The 13,712-nt window shown below is 35.3% G+C and overlaps 1 long non-coding RNA gene across 1 annotated transcript in view; it reads left to right on the top strand.

Annotated features, from left to right (window-relative positions):
* Nucleotides 1–13,712, top strand: part of LOC106510034 — a 33,277-nt gene that overhangs the window by 1,015 nt on the left and 18,550 nt on the right. The window contains exon 4 of the long non-coding RNA XR_002343787.1: nucleotides 173–744. This is a non-coding gene — a long non-coding RNA (uncharacterized LOC106510034). The remainder of the gene's footprint in view (nucleotides 1–172; nucleotides 745–13,712) is intronic.

Genomic DNA, 13,712 nt, shown 5'->3' with positions numbered 1-13,712 from the left:
AGAAATAGCAAGTCCTGAGCGTCCAAAACTTTGTTGGGGTCCAGGGACCAAGCCTGTGGCCTGTGGTCTCTGTAAATTCTCTCCACCGTCACTACACCGCGCCTTCTGGACTTGGGGAAAAGGTACAGTGAGGGGTAGGGGTGGGGTGGGGGTGGGGGTACGAGAGATCTAGTCAAACATAAAGCAGGAAGAAAATGCCCACTTTCCAAAGATATTCTCTCCGGTGGACACACGTACAAACTGGAACCCAGGAGAGGTAGTCTGGACGTTAACAAAACATCGGGCCAGAGAGGGTGAGGCCACAGCAAAGAAACGTTCAGGCGGAGCCAGGAGGAAGGGCTGGGGAAGAAAGGAGAGGCAGCTGCCTGAGGAAAGGCGAGTAAGGCAGCTGGCAAGGGCGGGAGGAAGAGGCTGCACGCCGACCGAGCGGGGGAGAGGCTGGCGGGCTGGCGGGAGCGAGGAGAGCTGCAGGCAAGAGGAGGAGGCTTCTGGCAGAGGAACTTCAGAAGGGACTGCCAAAAAGGACTCGAGCCTCAGCAGTGTGAGGCAGTGGACAGGAGTGGCAGCAACCACCAGCCCTTGGCAGGTGATGGTTTGGCTGAAAGAGAAAGGGGGAAGGGAGACAGCCAGGCATCTGTTTGGGGGCCATGCCAATAAATGTGCTTCTCCTTGGCAGCCAGCAGAGGGGAAGAGGAACCCACGGGAAAGAAACGCAGGCGAGGCTGAGAATAAAGGCTGCTCTAGGTATGACAGCTACTTGGTGAGGTAGAAGAGATAATTGACAAGGGAAATTTCATGGGTGAGTTGGTAAAGCAAGAAATACGATTACATGAGGTCATGTAGATGAAAAACACCATGCCGAAAATTGCATTGCACTGTAATAATTTGGTAACCTAAGAGAAGCACACAAAAAAAGCTCAAGAATGAGATTTTTCAAGTAATGCTTTAAAAACTGTAGGAAGTATGACCTGCCCAGTTTGCCTTCCCTGATAGTCTGTTCTGTGCACAGCATGTCCTGTCTTCAAAAGTATTTTGAAGATATAAGAAGAAATACCTTATATCGTATAGCATATTAACATTTACAGAATGTTCCCACACATAGTATCTCATTTAATTTTCTCAATCATCCCTGAAGATTTTGTTTTCATCTCACAGATAGAGAAAATGATGTTAATAAAAGATTAACCTTCAAATGACAGAATTTTAAAACCTACTGGTTGAGATGACTTAAATGAAATAAACACAAGGCCACATGAAAGCAAAGTCATTATATAGAAGTTACATGGTGTTGTGTGTCAATATAAAGTAAAATGTGGTGGGAAATATTTGTCAGTAAATTAAGAATTATTTTTATGTATACATTATATCTAGCAAAGAACAAAACAAATGGGATGAGATACAAAAAAAAAAAAAAAAGTTGCTGCTCTTTTCCTAATTCTTCAGGTCGTGTTGACAGGAATGAAGTTAAAAAAAACTTACACAAGACTTACATGAGAAAACAGTTCTACCTGGTGAAGTAGAAGTTCCTGTTGTGGCTCAGAGGAAACAAACCCGACCAGTATCCATGAGAATGCAGGTTAGATCCCTGGTCTCACTAAGTGGGCTAAGGATCTGTCATTGCTGTGCGCTGTTGTATAGGTCGCAGATGTCGCTCAGATCTGGCATCGCTATGTCTGTGGCATAGGCCAGCAGCTACAGCTCCAATTCAACCCCTATCCTGGGAACTTCCATATGTTGTGGGTGAAGCCCTAAAAAGATAAAATAGAATAAGTGGTGAAGTCCTTGCTAGGTGAGCCAAAATATTAGGTGACTTTATCTAGGAAGCGGAATGCAGTTTAAATGCTGCTGGATTATGAGTAAGACAATTTCTCAGTCCAAGCAACCTCTTTCTCAAAGAAAATATATGGGCTCAGAACAGAGAGAAGCATTAATAGAGTATTTGTGGAAGGCAGGATATGGAGAAAGGCTTGCAATGAAATATTTAGTTAACATTAGGTCAAAAAGGCAAACACGGGGAGTTCCCGTCGTGGCTCAGTGGTTAACGAATCCAACCAGGAACCCTGAGGTTGTGGGTTTGATCCCTGGCCTTGCCCAGTGGGTTAGGGATCCGGCGTTGCCGTGAGCTGTGGTGTAGGTTGCAGACTCTGCTCGGATCCCCGCGTTGCTATGGCTGTGGCATAGGCCATTGGCTAGAGCTCTGATTGGACCCCTAGCCTGGGAACCTCCATATGCCGCAGGAGCAGCCCAAGAAATGCAAAAAGACAAAAAAAAAAAAAAAGAAAAAAAAAAAGGCAAACACAAATTACTAAAATATTTTATATAGGAATAAGTTATCTAGGGAGATTATGTTAAAAATTACACATAAGATTGGCTATGGGGAGAGACTGGGTTCAGAGATGGCAGTTATAAAAAGGTTTAAGTCCAGCTGTGAAACCGTAAAAGCCTGTACTAGTGAGGTATCTTTAGAGACCTAAGCTTTTAAAGAGTCATCCTAAGGGAAATGAAAGTAGGGAATCCTAAGTAAAAAGATAATCTTGAATTAGTGATTAGTAATAACGATATTTTTAAAATATTTTAAAATTCATTAGTGAGCATTCAATAAGGAATGAATAAATGAATGAATATTTAAGGTTTTAGAATACAGAAATAAAACACTGGGACAGATATATAATAATTATCACAATGTTGTGAGGACTCAGGTGCTCACATATGCAAGATGCTCTAGAAAAGGTGGATAAAGTAGTTGATTTTCCCTGATATCCTTGTACAAAGCATCACAAAAGTTGTGGTTCTCAAAGGATATCTTGACGAAAGAGTAGCAATTTAATAGGCAGGTAATAAAAGAAAGGCTATTTCAGATCTATTTGCCTAAGATCAAGGTCAGAGTTTGCATGGATATGCAGAGATCAGATCCAGAGGGTCTTGAGTGCTAATTTTATGGAAATAGTCACTTTCTAGAAGTTCTCATATTCTTTTACTTCATATGTTCATTTAGGCATTTAATGCTTAAATCTGTGTAGATTTTCTGTCTGTGCTAGTTCAATAAGCCTGATACAACAATTCTCCATATGGACTCAGCTGGGTACCTGTGGAAATGTAATCACTTCATTAAGTGCATTTGTTATTCCATTTCTTAGCTGTTAAACAGGCTTATCTTTCAAGAGGCAGAATTAATAAGTTTCTATTCTCATATCTTAGTAGTGTTAGCTTTATAGTTGGTGGTCTTCTTGAAGAAAGACTTGTTTTCCTATCCACACTAAGTCAAGTTATAGAATATTACCCTTCCCTTTAGAGTGTTAATGCAGTCTTTCCTCACAGCTCTTGGCTCTCTATGTGTGTGCTTTCTGTCAAATACTTTTCTCACAATTTCACAAAATAACGAAAAATCTCAGAATTAAATGTGAATGGAGAATAGAGAACCCAAAAGAAACTGAAAAAAATGAACAAGAAAGTCAAAAGAAAGGGATAATTGCCCCTAGTGAAGTTTAATAGCAATTCAATAAAATATTACATGGGAGAGAATGGATCTGAGGAAGCAAATGACATACGACAAGTGAGCAGATGAGTAACATGCTGCTATGTGTGAATAATTATAACTACCTAAAATAATATTGAAGGTAAATAATATATTGCAGCCCTCTTTGAACCAGATTTCTTAATAAACTAGGGCCTTAGAAATGAGTTCTACGGTTTAGAGAGTTATATAAACATTCATTCTTCTATAATATCAATTAAGGTGCTTTCTTTACTACTTTCATCAGTTGAATATGCAGTGTTGTTTGTCGCTTTTAATTCAGTGAATATTTAAATAGTGCTGAGCTATGGGCATTCTCTCATGCATCTGTTATTAGCAGGGGCATACATGTGTAGAACAGTCATATGAAACCTTATATAAGGCATGCTCCCTGGTGGAACAGTAAGGTCTGAGACCTCATCAGAAATGCTGAATCTCTGGCTACACCAAGATCTCCCAGTGATTCATACACAGGGTAAAATTGAGAAGTTGCTAGCTATTATCAAAGTCTGTGAAGACAGTACAATTTTTTATTCATTTCCTTCTCTTTTCGCTTCCACAACTATGAATGTTTCTCAAATATTGGTTTTCTGATTATTTGTTTGTTCATTCATTTCTCCTTGAACATTCATTTAACTATGCAAAATACCGAGCAATTGAGGTTGTAAAAAGGTAAATGTTAAGTGAGTTAAGATAGACCACCTCAGTTGGTTAATCTAACATATGCAAATGAAATCTTAGACTTTAACTTGTTTTCACTTGGATTTACAATCAACATAATAGTTAGCAGTGCAAAACTTAGAGACAAGATTCTGATGTAAGCGAGTGAATAGAAATAGCCTGCAGTGCTTCCCTATTATTTCTTCATCAGGACGTATCTGAAGTTCAGAGGTCCAAGATGATTAGAAAGTATGAGGAACACACCAAGTGAGGAAAGAAAAGAAACAGTGGGTATAAAGTCTTTCATACCATTAGGCTGTTGGGGTGGGGGGTTTGCTTGTGCCCACAGTTGTGTCCATCACCCTATGAGGCCATTCCTCCAACACCACAATTATATTCTTCCCAGTGACTTTGGTATGCCATAACATATACCAGGATTTGAAGAAGCTCAGAGTCTAATTCTATTTTTCTCTCACTCTGCCATGTCTCTCAGAAAGTCTTCACTTTTTAGTTGTATCTGTTACTTCTATGCTGGTGATTTTCAGATCTCCAGCCTTAAACTCAATCCCATGGTCTAGAATTCATATAATCATTTTTGCCTAAAACTCAAACAAGTTCATCACCTATTCATTAGGTGATGTACACCTTAATCCCACCTTTTCAATCCAGACCAACTTTTCCACTAAACCTTGAACACACCTTTGACTCTAATACTAATTTATGCCCCATGCTGAATCAGTCACCAGTAGCTTGTCATGTCTCTGTCCAATGTCACTGTGATTCATTCCTTCACCTGTACCAGCAATTTATCACTGTCCCTTATAAATTCATACCCTTGTCATTTCATTACCAACCACTGAAGTAGCCTCCAATAGGTTTTAGATGCATGTGTTTTCTTGTCTCTAATTATTCTTCATGCCAGTTTATTGAAACCTCCCCCTTTCACTATCATTTTCAAAATAGACATGGCCTTTAAGTTGAAAGGAAAATTTTTAAATTCTCCTCTTCAAATTCCTCATTATTCAGAAGAGGCAATTGAGGCTCAGTGAGGTTAAATAAGTCATGTGGCTAGTTGACAAAGCTAAAAGACACATGCCTTCTGACTGATTTACAGCTTATTGTATTTTTTAAAGAAAAAGATTCATTATAAACTGCTCAGACATTCAAGAAAACATCGTGAACAAATGACTCAGTTTAAAAAATAATTTTGTTTTTATTTCACTAATGCCTGTAAATAATTATGGTAGACTAAAACTGAATACTATTCTGTGGATTATCAGATTTGTCATAGCTTAGTGAGTAGTGAAATATGATGAGAAAGGAGATATTGTTCTATAGGTGGACGGTAAGTATAGAATAGGAATTGAGAATTCATTTAGACACTTCATAGCTTTTAGAAACTCATTGTATTTCTAAATTTCAGAGTTCCCATCTTGGCTCGGAGGGCTAAGAACCCAACAGAATGTCCATGAGGATGTGGGTTCGATCCCTGGTCTTGTTCAGTGGGTTAAGGATTGAATGTTGCCACAAGCTGAGACATAGGTCTCAGATGCGGCTCCAATCTGGCATTGTTGTGGCTGTGATGTAGGCAGGCAGCTGCATCTCTGATTCTACTCCTAGCCAGGGAAATTCCCTATTCCACAGGTATAAAAAGAAAAATAAATAAGTAAATTTCATTTTATCTATTAAATCAAATTTCATACTTTGGGTAGTTGTGAAGATTAGATGTGTGTAAATTTTTAAATACTAAACAACACAAAGTACCATTTTGCGTGTGACTATTGAATGTTATACATATGGAAGCAGACAGCAAAGACTCATTTGGGGCTCTGGTTAACAAAAGTGTTAAAAAAAATAAAAAAGATTTAGAAAAGTTCAGAGCAAAGACACTATGAGAACATTCCCTAATGGGTTAAAATGCAGAGGAACAATTGCTGTGTTTTTAATTGGTATTAATATAAATGATAAAGGTTTTCATTTCTTAACAAAAGAAGAGGACCTATAGAATGGCAGTCTTTAACGTTATTATCAAAATATGATTAGTCCCTTTTGAACTATGGCATGTATACTAAATGCACTTTTTTTAGCTCATGGACAAAAAACAGAAATGGAAATAGAATGGAAATTAAATTGACATCCATAAAAGCTATAAGATCACAATAAAAAGTATGATATAGAAGTGAATAGTCTAGATTAAGTTAGAGACACCATCTTGAAATCCAAACTTAAGAAGTTCAGAAAACCTTTTATAAGCTAACTTCCAACAGCAATGAGAATCTAAACATCTAAGTTGAAATGTCCTTTTTCTACATATAAGATCAAAAATAAAAGTGAATTAACTCATAGCAGTATAGTTATAATTAGAGAAAAGACAGTAATAGAAAGATGAGAAGAAAATATAAGATTGTCTTAGTTCTAGTATATCTAGTGCTTCCATTTTGTTTTTTCATTTTGAAATGATTTAACATTACTTATCTTTAATACACTTAATACTAGCATAGAAAGAATCATTCATACATTGCTTCTTGTTATTAAGAATTTTAATATGATAGTGAACTTGGTTGTCTACTACATCTTTCACTATCTCATTTACTTTTTCCATTTTGTTAAAGACTAGAACATTTTAATGGTCTAATAGTCTAATAGGTAGTTACTATTCACACACATTTATAAACTCTCCCTCAAAGATTCACTTTCCCTATCGTGTACGTTAAATGTTGTCATTGTTTTATTAATAGTATTAAGGTATCTCATTCTGTTTACATTGGAATAGTTGTGTTTTATGTCATTCACGAGGTCAAACATAAATGACTCACATACTGTAAATTACAAAGTAATCAATGTCTGGGAAACTGGAGACTTACAAGAATTTATTTCTTCCTTGAAAAAGTAGCTGCAGTCATTTCAAATGATCTAAGACTTACTGAATTTTTGTTTATAAAATTAAATGTAAGCAGTTCTATTCAATATAAGAGCATAGGTCATTGTCAGTAAATTATAATTTGACACTACAGTTGATACTTATGTAATTTCTTTGGGGTGAAATATGTGACTATTCTCTGTAAGATTAAAACTTACTCATAAAAAAAAGAACAAAAAAAGCTTAAACATTTCTCCAAAGAAACCATACAGGTGCCCCAGAGCACATAAAGAGATGTTCAACATTGCTAATTATTAGAGAAATGCAAATCAAAACTACAATGAGGTGTCACCTCACACCATCATCAAAAAGTCTACAAATAAATCCCGGAGAGGGTTGGAGAAAAAGGAACCCCCCTACACTGTTAGTGGGAATGTAAATTTGTACAACCACTATGGAGAACAATATGGAGTTTCCGTAAAAACTAAAAATAGGAGTTCCCATTGTGGTGCAGTGGAAATGAATCCAACTAGGAACCATGAGTTTACAGGTTTGATCCCTGGCCTCACTCAGTGGGTTAGGGATCTGGTGTTTCCATGAGCTGTGGTGTAGGTCACAGATGCGGCTCAGATCTGGAGTTGCTGTGGCTCTGGCGTAGGCCGGTGGCTACAGCTCCAATTTGACCCCTAGCCTGGGAACCTCCATATGCAGCGGTCACAGCCCTAAAGAAAAGACAAAAGACAAAAAAAAAACCAAAAAACTAAAAATAGAGCTACCATATAGGCCAGCAACCCCACACCTAGGCATAAATTTAGAGAAAACCGTAATTCAAAAAGATATGCCAATATTCACTGCAGCGGTATTTACAATAGCCAAGATATAGAAGCATCCTAAATGTCCATCAACAGAGAAATGGATAAAAAAGATGTGGTGTATGTGTGCAATGGAATATTACTCAGCCATAAAAAGAAGGAATAATGCTATTTGCAGCAATATGGATGGACCTAGAGATTACACTAGTTAAAGTAAATCAGACACAGAAAGACAAATACATGCTATCATTTATGTGTGTAATTTTAAAAAGTGACACAAATTAACTTATTTACAGAAACAAACATACAGATTTCAAAAACAAATTTATGGTTACCAAAAGGAAACGTGAGGATGAGGGATAAATTAGGAGTTTGGAATTAATCTATACACAATACCATACATAATGAAGAAAATCAGTAAGTACCTATTGAATAACACAGGGAACTACTCAATATTCTGTAATAACCTATATGGGAAAAGAGCCTGAAAAAAATGGATATACGTATATGTATAATTGGATCACTTTGCTGTATACCTGAAACTTACACAACATAAATCAACTATACTTCAATAAAAATATTTTTAAAAATTTGAAGTATTAAAAATGAATTAGAATTGTTTATACCCAAGATTTTTTGGTAACAAACCCAAGTAATACCCATGAGGACTTGGGTTCAATCTCTGGCCTTGCTCAGTGGTTAAGAATCTGGCATTGCTATGAACTGTGGTCTAGGTCACAGATGTGGTTTGGATCTGGGATAGCTGTAGCTGTGGTGTAGGCTGGCAGCTGTAGCTCTGATTTGACCCTTAGCCTAGGAACTTCCATCCATATGGTGCATGTGCAGCCCTAAAAAGACCAAAAAAAAAAAAAAGAAAAACTTTTTTTCAACATCAGCTATCATAATATATTTCTTAAGTAAAATCATCATCTTCTTAACCCAAGGAGTCAGAAAAATATTTCATGCCTTAGTTTAGATTCTTATAGTTTCCATAAGACAGCCAAATATAATACCCACAGATAAAATTCAAATGTTACTATAAAAAATTCTAGTACAGAGATGAAAAATAATGCTTTTTGAATTTTATCTATATTGAAGTTACTGCACTTACTCATTTTTAATTACTTTTACTTTAAAAATTCTGCAGTTAAATAAAGATAACTTTTATTTTTCTAACTTTAAATAATCTTACTCAGATGTTTGTTTTGCCTTGGAAAATAAGACAAAGAAGTTAGCTGGATATTGTTTATATCAAATTTTGACTAACTTTTAATTTTTGTTTAAATTGTATTGGGACTAAATTTCATTGGACTGTGAGGAGTGAACTGTTAATCTAAAATTTATAGAAATACTTCATTGAGTGTGAAAGGGGTGGATGAATTATTCCATGCTCTCACCCCATGAAAACATTCATTTATTCCTAGTAAGTAGTCTTTCAACTCCTTCTTGAAGACATCCAGGAATGGAAGTTTTACTACAAAGCAAAATACTCAAAAAAATTTCCAAGTGCATATGAGCTTTGGGATTTTGATCAACTTGTCTAAAACAAAATTACGTAGTTTTTCATAGCTAAAATCTTTTTTTTTAATTGTTCAATTACCTCCATTTAAAAATGAAACAAAAAATATAAAAATTCATGATATGGGATACTGACCAAGAACAGCATTTGAAATCTGCTTATGAACATACATTTGGTTTAAACAAATAATCCATAAACACAGTTCCCATGAAATGTTAACTTTCAAGGTTTCTGGGGACTTTGAAGAGATTCTGTTTTCCTTTTTCTATCTAGGAAAACTTGCAATGTCAAGTTTTTTAATTAAAAAGAAATCCACATTATCACATCATAATTATTTAAACATTTGTGAGCTCATTAAAATTTCATATTAAAATTGAAAGTAAAATGTTCTCTGCAAATTAAATCTATATTTTCAGAATATTGTTATATTTCTTGATCCTTTGTTATTATAACATATTGGGTTGTTATTAAATTCAATTTTAATAATTTTTCATATTGTATTTGTCATTGATTTGTATGTTAGCTATGTACTTAACTGTGCCTTAACTTTAGTCATATATACGACCCTTTTTCTTGACTCTTAGTGTATGACCAAATTATGTGGAAAATATTAATACCTTCCTTCACAGAAAATATAGACTTTTTAAAATGAGTATTCAGTCCCTATACAGAACTACACATTTCTATTCTTTTTCATCTTATAATAAATATTGTGACCTTTTAATAAGGAGGCATTCATGAATATTGGAAACTGCGCTGAGATGATAATCTAGAGACTATTTCTTAGTTCTAGCTATGTCAGTAAATAGCTGATGGAATTTAAGCAAGCCCGTCAACCATTCTTTGTTTAATACATTCTAATTGTCAAATGAAGAATATGAATCAGATAATTTCTGAAGTATCCTAAATTTCTCAACTTCTATGAATGTATAAATCGATGTTAATTCAAAGTCATAATCAATACTTGTCTTGCTAAGAAATCACAAAACAAAATGGTGTACCAGAAGAGTACGCAGTGGCTCAGCAGGTTAAGAATCTGGCATTGCCACTGCTGTAGTTCAGGTCACTGCCATGGCATGAGTCCATCACTGGCCCTGAAACTTCTGCATACCTCAAGCATGGCAAGAAAAAAAATAGTATACTAGATATAAATGTAATTCAATCTAATTTTTTCTGTTTATAAACTTTCATATTCTGCCAGTACCAAATGATTGAAAGTATATTTTAGACTACCCTGAATTAAATTCAGAAGAACACGTGGACTGTGTAATAGTAAGGTGGGTTTTATACCTACATGAGAATTTTTGACTGTGTGTCTGGTTGTGTCTGAGCATGGGTGGTGCATTTACTTACTTGGCTTTACCACTAGAGGTCATATTAATGTGCATGTCTGTCAGTGTTTTGGTTTTTTTTTTTTTTGTTTTGGGGGGGTTTTTTTGCCATAGGTATGACAACACAGGACAATCACTGTTCTTTATGGATTATGTAATTTAAAAGATAACATCTATTTAAAATAGCTTTTGGGGCACAGTCTTTAAGGCATTAGCCTGCTGTGACCTCCTTTGCCTGTGGGTAGAAGATGCAAACCAAAAATAAAAAAGTAAAAAATAAAAATAAAAAAAGCTTTTCATGTTGACATGTATGTGAAATTGTTCTACTACAAAAACTACTTTTATGGAAGGAGAAAATAAAATCATATTTTGTTTCCCATCTCCCATTTTGTTCCTTCAGATTCAGCAACTGTCTCATTGCAAATTTCCTGTACTTAGTTTTTCTTCTGTATTATCAGTTGCTCAAGGATATAAATACATTTCTAAGTGTTTTAGATAAGTCAGTATGTTGGTTTAATATAAAGTGACTATTTACCTATTTGCAAATAAATATCACTGTTTTTAATTCCAATAAAATGAATTAGAGATATAATAAATGATACTATGTAATACTTTATTATAAAAGTGAAAATAGGTAGTTTTATCATGACAAGTATAATACATGTCTTAAAAGAATTTTGTCATATTAAATTTGGCAATTTCTAATTTTCATGATGTAAATGCTGTTCACATCTCTTTGGTGGAGAGCTGACATAGTTTTAACAATCAAAATTATAAAATGATTTTTTAACAGTGCTTGATTGAAAAACACATTTATCAGGCCTGTAAGAAACATTTAGGTTCAGTTTGCCAAATTTAGCAAATAAAAATATTGGGCTCAGTTAAATGTGCATTTCAGATAAATAACAATTAAATTTTAGTCTAAGTATACACCGTGCAATATTTGGGACATACACTAAAGAATTATCTGTTGCTTATCTGAAATTCAAATTTGACTGGGTGACATATTTTATATAGCAAATCTAAGAGTATAAATAGGTACAATTAAGTAGTATACACACACATACACATATATATGGCAAAGTTTCATCTGGGTTATTTAGATGTCAAACTTCAGACTTCATTAGTGTCAAAGAAAGAAATAGAATCAGAATTACAGGAGAATAGGAAGGGAGAAGAAAGAAAGATTAGGAGGGAGGAAAGAAGGAAGAGAGGAAGGTGTGAGAAAGTAAAAGCAAAGGAAAAAGAAACTAAAGTCTCTGGCTCTGTAAAAGTGACCTCTGAACATCCAGAAGCCAAAGGTGACTAAGCATAACATAAGAAAAAGGGTTATGTTTAATGCTTCAGAAATTAGTATACCTCCTACCAGCTGAAAAGTGACACATATTGGCAGGCAACTGCACAAAAACTGAGAGAATATATGGGAGGAGATTGGACCTAGCATAATGGCTGCTTTAGAAAAGAAGAATGGTAAATCTTTGCTGAAAGAATGAACAAATGATATTTATATAAACCAATCCAATTTAGGTAAGAACTAGAATATTTGTTTTATGCTCTGAATTTTATCATAGTTCAGTTGTCTCAAATTGGACTCATGTATCCTATATTCCTTTCTTTCTATCAGTTAATAAAACTACTTCCTGTTTTGTTTTGTTTTTTTCCTTTTTAGGGCTACACCTGCAGCACATGGAGGTTCCCAGGCTAGGTATCAAATTGGAGCTACAGCTGCAGCCTATGCCACAGCTACTGCAATGCAGGATCTAAGCCTCATCTGTGACCTATACCGCAGCTAACAACAATGTAGGATCCCTGTCCCACTGAGTGAGTCTAGGGATCCAACCCACACCCTCATTGATATTAGTCGGATTTGTTTCTACTGTGCCACGACAGGAACCCCACCTCCTGCTTTTTAATTTAATAATAAGTTGAGTTAGTGTAAAAATAAGAGATCGCAAAATTAGGTGGCAAGGCGACAGGGGAGGAGTAGGATGTGAAGCACACTTTCTCCAACAAAAACATCAAAAATACATCTACATATGCAGTGATTCTCACAGAACATCTACTGAATGCTGTCAGAAGAACACAGACTTCCAAAAAGGAAAGAAAATCTCCATGTAACTGGGTAGGACAAAAGGAAGGAGAGATAGTGAGAGAAAAGAATCAAATGACCAGTGCCCCTGGGAGAAGTCCATGAAAGAGGAAAGGTTTTTGACCTTCAGGAAGTCCCGTTACTGACAGAGAGACTGGCCAGGACAAAGGTGCAAATCAAGCCTCAGTAAATTTTAGAAAATTGGAATCATAACGAACATTTTTTCAAGCCACAATTCTATGAGACTAGAAATCAACCACAAGGAAAAAACTGAAAGAACCAGAAACAAGTGGAGGCTAAACAATATGTTATTAAACAACCAACGGATCACTGAATAAACAAACAAACAAAAAATACCTAGAGATAAATGTCAATGAAGACATAATGATCCCAAACCTGTGGGATGCAGCAAAAGCAGTTCTAAGAGGGAAGTTTACAGCAATACAATCTCACCTTAGGAAACAAGAAAAGTCCCAAGTAAACAACTTATTCTTACATCTACAGCAACTATAGAAAGAAGAATAAATAAAACCCAAACCCTTTACTTGGAAAGAAATCATAAAGATACAAGCAGAAATAAATGAGATAGGGACAAAGAAAACAATAGAAAAGATCAACTAAATTAAAAAAAAAAAAAAAACTTCAGCTAGACTCATCAAGAAAAAAAGGGCAAGGGCTCAAATCAATAAAATTAGAAATGAAAAAGTTCTAGTGGACATCAGTTATAGTGGACATCAAAGAAATACAAAGGATCATAAGAGACTACTACAAACAGCTCTATGCCAATAAAACAGACAACCTAGAAGAAAAGGACAAATTCTTCAAAATGTACAGCCATCCAAGACTGAACTAAGAAGAAATAGAAAATATGAATAGACCTATCACAAGTTTTGATATTGAAACTATGATTTAAAAAAAAAATCCAGG

The sequence above is a fragment of the Sus scrofa genome, chromosome 4, assembly GCF_000003025.6.
Source record: "Sus scrofa isolate TJ Tabasco breed Duroc chromosome 4, Sscrofa11.1, whole genome shotgun sequence".
Classification (NCBI taxonomy): Eukaryota; Metazoa; Chordata; class Mammalia; order Artiodactyla; family Suidae; genus Sus; species Sus scrofa.
The sequence above is the reverse complement of the archived record's forward strand: the minus strand, read 5'-3'. Positions and strand labels throughout refer to the sequence as shown.